General features: G+C 42.6%; 1 pseudogene; it reads left to right on the top strand.

The window, feature by feature from the left end:
• The window catches only part of LOC123982165, an 18,001-nt pseudogene extending 9,389 nt beyond the window's left edge, over positions 1-8,612 (top strand).
• The last annotated feature ends 658 nt before the right edge of the window (positions 8,613-9,270 follow it).

Raw genomic sequence — 9,270 nt, 5'->3', positions numbered from 1 at the left:
GTGAACTCAGCATTCCAGGGTCTGTGGATCTGACGGGCAAGTATATTTGTGTGTCATCAGCATAAATATGAAAAGAAATGCCATGTTTATGGATAATATGTCCAAGGGGAAGCAGATACAAGGAAAACAAAATGGGTCCTAAGACCGACCCCTGAGGCACACCATATTTAACTGGACAGAATGAAGAGACATAGTTGTTTACAGACACGCAAAACTTCCTATTTGACAGGTAGGATGAAAACCATTCTAGGGCAGTACCAGAGATCCCCACCCAGTGCCTCAGTCTGTCTAACATGATGTTGTGATCAATGGTGTCAAAAGCAGCGCTAAGGTCCAGGAGTACAAGGACTGAGCACATACCTTCATCAGCAGACATTAAAAGGTCATTGGTGACTTTAAGCAGGACAGTCTCAGTGCTGTGGTACTTCCTAAAACCAGACTGAAACTTTTCAAATAATTTGTTATTTTCCAGTACAGTGAGCAGCTGTTTGGACACATTTCTTTCTAAGGTAGTTTTGAAATGGTTCTAAAATTTTGATGGAGGGAGGGATCTAAACCAGGTTTCTTTAAAAGTGGGTTCATACAGGCAGTTTTAAAATAATCAGGGACACAACCAGTAGATAGGGAGTTCAGAAAAATAGTGTGTTTTCTGTAGGGTGTCTGGGCTCAGCCTTAGAGACAAGGTGAGGAGCTCAGACATTCAAATGGAGCTCGGAGTAGAGCCGCTGCTCCTTTGTCTTGAACGGTGCTAGCTGAGCTGTTCTGGTATCTGGTAGACCGAGAACTAGCACGCCTTGGGATCCTCCATGAGGATCTGCCACCACAACCAGAAGTGGAAGATAATGGATTAATGGATTTGTTCCTGTGATTAATCCAAGGGTGTCACTTTGTGTTGAAAAGTGGTGCAGACATTTAAGGACTTATATTAGTGGTGTGACCAAACACTTTCGACAACAAGATACTCCAATGCTATTTTGAAGAAATATTAATTGAGGAAATCTGCTATTTGTATGGAGGGTCTGGGGTTCCTCCCCCAGGAGATTTTGAGCATTAAACTCTTGATTTCCTACATTCTGGAGACATTTTAAGCACCAATTTATGGTGGAAATGTTTTATTAATATCAAGGGAAACAAAATGCATGTGGCTGATGACAAATCACTTTATATAAAATTGTTATTGAATATAATGCAGTAATCCGCAGCTTGTTTTATTAGCCTAAGTTACTTTTTTTGGACAATGTAGATCCGTTTATTATTTATTTACATTTCATGCTTTTCTATTGTGCAAATAGTTCTCATAGAATTTGTATTTGTTATTTAGCCTAACATTTCTTGTTGCAAGCTAATTTTCAGAAAACTTTTAGCAAATGCTTTTAAAAAGCAGCCATTTCAAAAAGTGGTGGGGACATGACCCCAGCGTCCCAAGTGTAAATGGCACGGATGGATTCATCTGAGTAAATGTTTTACTCACTTCAAAGGAATACCAGTATCAGGTATCAGAAAATAAAGTCTGAGTGTCGTCTTAATCTTATAAAACTCTACAAAGACCTTCCGACTCTGATGAGCTGACTGGATGATGGAGTATCTGAACTTTCCATCCTCTTTAGGGGTAGCAGTGAGTCTGAAGATGATCATAAATATCAATAACAAGTTATTGAACCACACTGTCCCTACATGCAAAACATCTTTACTCAATTCTGCCAGTTCATTCACTCGTCTGAGGATCCTCTGAAACTCCTCTATGTCTGACAGAGCGTTCTCAACCTGAACTGCAGCTGATTCTTCCTCCAACTGTTCACACATAGTTGGTATTTTTCCAAGGTCGATCTTCAGCGGTTCAACAATCCTCAGGAATTCTTTCCCCAGCTTTTCAATTTCCTTTGCACTTTCTATCTGTATTTTTATATTTGATGTGTTTACACTAGCAGCAACTGCTCCTCCTATTGCTGCTACTGCTGCTCCTGCTCCTACTGCTGCTGCTACTGCTGCTCCTACTGCTCCTGCTGCTGCTGCTGCTCCTAATCCAGCTGTGGCTGCTGCTCCTGCTCCTACTGCTGCTGCTGCTGCTACTGCTCCTATTGCTGCTGCTCCTGCTGCTTCTGCTCCTGCTCCTGCTGCTGCTTCTGCTCCTACTGCTGCTGCTGCCATTGCTGCTCCGGCTCCTACTGCTGCTGCTGCTCCGGCTCCTACTGCTGCTGCCACCATTGCTGCTCCTGCTCCTACTGCTGCTGCTGCCATTGCTGCTGCTCCTACAGCTGCTCCTTCTGCTACTGCTGCTCTTACTGCTGCTGCTGCTCCTACAGCTGCTCCTTCTCCTACTGCTGCTCCTGCTCCTTGTAATGCTGCTCTTATTGCTACTGCTACTGCTGCTACTGCTGTTAATGCTGCTAATCCTACTACTACTGCTGCTTCTGCTGGTCCTCTGGCAGCTGCTCCTGCTAATAAGCTCAGCCCCCCAGTGAAGAGAGCTGCAAGGATCAAAAGTCCAAGTCCAACTCCTCCAGGAACAACTGCTGTTGTTCTGACTGCATCCGTTTCCTTCTGCATCTGTTCTACTTCAGCAGTGATCTTCTGAATCTCTCCTACAATCTCTCTCATCTTGTGTTCACTGTTGTCAAAGTCTTTGATGAATGAATCTGCATGTTTGATAAGTTTGTCAATTATTTCAGACAGTTCAAGAGGCAGCTCTGTGCTCCTTCTTTGCCTTGAGGCCATTTTTATGAAGAGTTCCTCTTCAGTCTGTTAAATAGCTGGATTATAAGTCAAACTTCAGTCTGCAGGTTTTCCTCTCTGCCGCTGCTCAGCTGATCAGAAAGGCTCTGTGGAGACAGAGAGAGACAGGTGATCAGATATTACCTGAACAGGTGTTTTCACCTCGCCTGGCTGATTAGACCTCCACTCAGGTAGCAAGTGGGCGGAGATATGAACGCCCAAAAAGATTTACCTTTTTCCAATGACAAATATGCAATTTTAACATCATTTGGGACCATTATTTTTACCATATCTGTGAACAAATAGGTGGAAAAGCTAGAGCAGATAATAAATAAACAACAACCAGAAAGCATAAGGACTAAACTTGCTAAAGAATTTGTCTGTGGAGGGACTATAACCAAACGATTTTGGAAAGGTTTTTTAGTTTTAGTTTCCATCCTCCCTCCACAGTGATTTTATCTTCATGGCACAGCACACAAGATATTTTGGGCCTCACCTCCTAAGCCTTATAACGGCAGGGAAACCCTTAATATTACCCATAATCTTTATAGATAGGAGAGGTCTGGACATGATACATGTGCCACAGAAATTTCATACATGTAGGTGAAACGTGCGGCGGGGGCTGCTTCGTTAAAGGTCACTTCCTGTTGCCAGCAGGTGGCGCTATGACTGTGGGTGAATGTTACCACAGAAATTTCGTACACATCGGTGAAACTTTGTCCGGGGGATGCTACGTAGGGGGCGCTAGCGACTTTTTGTATTTTTGCTTTCATTGAAACAATGTGTGTGCTGCTTTTGTCACTGCTGTTCCCATCAACTGGCTTTCACATTGGCCCAGCGAAGATTGATGGAAGGGTGTTAGTGGTGGACTACAAATTTTGGCAACCCTTTTAAACCTAATAAGAGAGTTTATAACTTGTTCAGTTAGGGCATGCCAAGATTTGCTGAAAGGATGGCTAACTTCCGCTTTAGCATTCCATAAATTATTACTTAAAAGCTCATTTCTAATGACTTTTGATAACAGAATGTACATATTAGTATGGCTCAAGAGGGTATTTGCAGTGACACAAGATAGAGACACAGACAGGGGCAAACACATGGCCCAGGAGTTTGTTCCTAGTCCGCCCACTCTCCAGTGAAAGCATTTGGCGGGGGCTCTGGACCTTTAGAGACCTTTATTCCAGTATTCTTGAGAATGAAAGGGCGTCACATTACTTTGCCAAAGTCTATTATAGTCTACTCGGCGCTCAAAGCTTGTTAGCGATTAGTGTGCGGTTAGTATTTGTATCATTGTTTGTGTTTGGTTAAGGCTACGTCCATACTACTACATTAATGTTTTAAAACAGACGAACTGTTTGTTCGTTGTTCGTCTGCGGTAGCACTTCTGTCTTTCGCCAAATATTTTGCAACTTCAAAGTAGTCAATCTGTTTCCTGTTTACACCGGCACCTTCATGGCTAGAGTACCTGAACGGCATTTTCAGCTGTTTTAATAAACACAGATATCAGTTGTGATACGCAGCTAAAACGCTGGTGTGGATGGAGATTGTTCCTAGTATTCGGTGCCATTTGAGTCCTCATGACTTAATATGTTGTATTTTGTGCTAATTCTCATTTCTTATAGCATGGATTCCAGTTTATAGTGATTTATCCCCCTATACCATAGAAACAATGAATGACGTTCACCTGAACATGTGTAAAATCTTCCTCTGTTTACCATGTACTAGCCTGTTCATCACATGAGTATTGATGTTTAGCTTTACTGCATCAGCGAACCATTCTAAAACATGGACAGAGGGACTTCCATCAAAGTAACAGGAAGGACAGTATTTTATTAAAGAGGTGGTATTCTGCTTTTTGGCTTTTCCCCTCTCCTTTATTGAGTTATTTCTCTTTTTTGTGCATGTAACAGGTTTGCAAAGTGAAAAAGCCCAAAGTGAGTTCCCATCTCCCACAGAAAACTCTGCTCTGAACTGAAAACAGCTCGTTTGTAGTCCAGCCCTTCACTTCCTTTACTTGTGACGTCACAATGAAAACTCGTCATAAAGCTTGCCAAGCGGCTGGCGGGGTCAGACACGCCCTCAAACCAAGCTAGTCTGAGCGGAGGCCCTTTGGCTCGACTCGCCTTTGTTTGGGTTTCCATTGTAGAAATGTTGCACCTGTTCCTGCTTCCAGGTACTTTTTTTCATATCACCTCCGTCGAGGATCCAAGTGAGCTGAGGGAAACTAAAATGTAACGTGAAAACACGACAGACTGCTGACTGGTCTGAGAGAATATTCACTATTCACTGCATCATCATTGCACCAGACAGAGGCAACAGAAAGTTTTATATTTTACAGTTTCCGTATCCACTTCTGAGAAGTTTTGAGGTGAGAAATCAGCTGTGTAGATTTCCAATATTGACAGTTTTACGAGAAGTGATGGCGGAAAAAAAATATGCTTGAATATTTTTGGAGTTGAGGAGCTCAGCAAGTGGCGGCGGGGGAAGCCTGCTGTGACCCGCGGGAGGAGCGTGTGAAGCCGGCCAGCCGCCCGCTCACAGAGCCCTCTGCTCCCGCTGCAGCAACAACGGCAAAGGAAAACACAGCTGGAAGCTTTTCATACCGCTTATCTGTCTTTACATTCTGAGGAAGGTTGAAACGTTTTAACTTAAAAAAGAGAAAGCTGTGTGGATCGCTGGTGTGTGTGTCGCATTGAACATTACCTCACGGCAGTTGTGTGTGGCGTCGCTATGACGACAAGCTACGTACTATCTCTGGGTACTGTCTGCAATGGAAAACGCAGCAGGGCCGAGTAGAGTCCAGTCTATCGATTTGCGCTATGGTAGCATATTTAGGCAAGGCAGCATAGATCGTCAGAACACCGGCAACAGTTCAACGTTTAGTCCTGATGGTCAGATGTGGAACACTAATGTTGTGGACTTGTGAGTAACTTATACCATCTGCTAGGTTACGGTCTGAAGCAGCTTTGATTTGGATCACACTACCATGTTTCTTACAACCCGCCCTTCTCTGCTTCTGATTGGCTAGTAGTCCTTACCTGCGCATGTGCAACTCCCAACAAAGATTTTGTACAAGTGAGATGCATCACTCTGTAGCTCAAGAGCGGAGCGTCCAACACACAGGGTGAAAAGAGGAGCTGCAGCAATGTGCAGTATGAGAAAATGAAACCATTTAAACCTGTTGTGGTACAACCTCTAAATAAGATTTTGAACCTGAAAATGAGCAGAATACCACCTCTTTAAGCCATAGTAAAGTATTTTTATGTCTAAGTTTGTGTTGCACCTTCCTTGTGAAGGAGGACATTACTTATTTAATACACTGCTCAAAAAAATAAAGGGAACACTAAAATAACATATCCTAGATCTGAATGAATGAAATAATCTCATTAAATACTCCTTTCTTTACATAGTTGAATGTGCTGACAACAAAATCACAAAAAAATTATCAATGGAAATTTATCAACCCATGGAGGTCTGGATTTGGAGTCACACTCAAAGTGGAAAACCACACTGCAGGCCGATCCAACTTTGATGTGATGTCCTTGTCAAAATGAGGCTCAGTAGTGTGTGTGGCCTCCCTACAACGCCTGGGCGTGCTCACAGGAGTGTGATTGACTTGGAGTTACATTGTGTTGTTTAAGTGCCGCCACCGCCTGCCTTAAAGTAATTGTTGTGCTCCTGAGTGCTTCTGGCTGTCATGCAAATCCCAGCTGTGCGAGTACCTGTCGAGGATTGGTTTCTCTAGAGCTGGGACCGCCTACTTCCTGGATGCTGTTCTCTGGCGTCTGTGATTGGTGTGGTTGTGACTCGACCGAACCTGCCAACCAGGTCTCTCCAATCAACACCAGCTGGACTACAAATAGTTTGTGTGTCCACAGCTCGTTGCGACTGTGAGCCAGTGATCTGTTTGCCTTGCTGTTCCGTACCCTGTTATTTAGTGAATATCTAGAGTGTTTGTATTTCCTGTCTCTGTCTGTTGCCTGTCTAAGTGGCTTCAGTCAGTTCGAGCCTTTGTAAATCACAGTGTGATAGTGCACCGAGCGTCGGGCGCTCTTTTGTTTGAGCATTGCTTGTTTGTTTACTTTGCATTATTGTAAAGCATCTAGGTGCTGACTTCCTTTTGTTCTTTAGTGTTTTTTGAGCAGAGTAACTGTCTTTGGACAAGACCCTCTTTTGTTTCACCTTTTTGTTGTCAGCACCTATATAGCCTCCTTTTGTTGTTGTTTTCTTGAGTCAAGGTGTCTATGAAGATTCTCAGTCATCCAGGTCATAGTTCTCCAACGAAGGTTAAAGTCAAGGGCAACTGGACTTGGTTGAAGATACTGGAAGACGTTTCGTCCCTCATCCAAAGGACTTCTTCAGTTCTGACTGACTGGCAGGGAAACTCAGCTATTTAACCTCAGTGGGGTCGTTATCCCGGGTCATCGATACCGCTGGTTCGTTAGTGTTCCTTGTTGCTGTGACGACAGTCGTTACAGTCGTTCAAACCAACGACCCCACTGAGGTTAAATAGCTGAGTTTCCCTGCCAGTCAGTCAGAACTGAAGAAGTCCTTTGGATGAGGGACGAAACGTCTTCCAGTATCTTCAACCAAGTCCAGTTGCCCTTGATTTTAACCTTCGTTGGATTTCTTGAGTCAACTCCTTTAATTAAACCTTTGACTTTTTAACAGGACTCCAGTTGTCCTTTACCACCTTCATTTCAATCCCAAATCACTTGTTACTGCCTTACCTTAATGGGCTGGGTCGTAACACTGACATGTGCTCAACAAAGAGGAAAAAAAGAATATTGATAAATACCACATACCAATACAGATATAATTTGTATTTATTGGCTTAAAGCAATCCGTGTGGTTGTTTCCTCCGCTTCACAATTTAAATCTCTATTGTGGTTGGGCACTAGGACCCTGAGAAAGGCTTCCTTTCACTGTTACTACACTCAGAGAGATGCACAGACATGGTGACAGAAGTATTTATCAAGCTTCTTAAAGTGCCATATTTGCCTTAAGTGCTGAAAATCAGTTATCGCTCTTTCTCTCCCAGTTATTTAAGAAGCTCCAGAGGTCTCTCAGGTGGTTCGGAGCTGCCAGTAGGGCTTGTGATGGCGCTGTGGAGACAGAGACATGTGCAAATCTTTCAGGAGAGGAAGAATGTTTCTGAATTACTTGACGACGCGCAGTTAATTAGACGGGGTTGCAGACATAATCTTTGTCGAGTTGGTGAGGGACGTCATCTCACCACTGACTTTACGCAGCAACACGTTTTCAGCTAAATTAAAGGTTGTGATGGCGCTTTCTTTCTTTTCCACAGTAATGCTGATGATTGAGGACCATCCACAAGCCGACTTGTCAAGGAAACAATTATGGCAGTTACAGCTTCACACTTTGTCGCGCATTTATTTACTTCCCAACAAGACCGGGCTGCGTAGGCAACAGACTCATACACAATTCATGCAAATAGCCGGCTTCCAAGGAGCAGAAAGTGCAATTGATGGCGCTCGTGTATCAACCTTTGTATTGTTCATTTCCAGTGTGTCCGTAGCCTCTGTACATATTGTATTCTCTTAAAAATTCTTAATTGTCAAATGTGAGTTGAATGTAAACTCGTCTTTGGAATTTCACTTTTCAATGTGAATTTATCTGAGAATATTCTTAAATAAAGAAACCTATTCAGTGATTGGTTCTTGGCCACATCGCCATCCAAAATCCTGTCTGGGGCACAGCAAAGTGTTGTGAATCAGCTCAGACTGACACTTAAGATTTAGTCCTACACTTCACTCAAATTAGGACTGAGATGCTTAATAACTTTTAAGCTCAGCTTTGAGCCAAGAATGTTTTTACTCTTTCTAATTTCTAATGTTTGTCTCTATAGGTCTGAAATCAAGCTGAGCAATAACTTTTAATCCTTTTTTTTTTTTCAATCTTGCTGCCAAATACAACAATTTCTGCCTCCCCTTTATTTAATTGAATTTTTTTTCACTCAAATCAAAAATAACTATTTGGAACATTGGGAGGAAGAGACAAAAACCAACACAAACTAGATTTTTATCTGGCCCTAAACAGAGATGATGAAATGGCTGAATGTCTCTCTAGTTTCAGAGATATCAAGCAGAGGCAGCTTCTTGCCAAATACAGACTCAGAGACCCTGCAATTAAAAAAGGGAGACATAAAAAGTCCTGATTACCAAGGGAATATATTTTTGTATAAATGAAACATTCATGCCAATAAAGCAAACTGATCTGAACTGAACTGAACTCTTGAGCACATTCCAGATCGCTGAGGAGGCAGAAGGGCAGAGATCACATTTCCTCTCTGTGAATGTCTCTGCATGATTTCACTGTTTCTGTGAAATCATGTGTCCACAGGCTCCACCATCTCTGCAGAAAATATCCATAGAGATTATGATGAAACAGTCTCAGAGACTGCAGTGAGTCCATTACAGACTGTTCTTCTGCTGTTTTATGAATAAATGATTAAGATGTGATTTACATTAGAACATATAACTCCATCTAAAGAGACGAGGACTGAAATAGACAGATTTGCGTTAGAGTAATAGATCA

Source organism: Micropterus dolomieu, linkage group LG13, assembly GCF_021292245.1.
Source record: "Micropterus dolomieu isolate WLL.071019.BEF.003 ecotype Adirondacks linkage group LG13, ASM2129224v1, whole genome shotgun sequence".
Taxonomy (NCBI): Eukaryota; Metazoa; Chordata; class Actinopteri; order Centrarchiformes; family Centrarchidae; genus Micropterus; species Micropterus dolomieu.
Note: the sequence above shows the minus strand (reverse complement) of the source record. Positions and strands in the feature narration are given on the sequence as shown.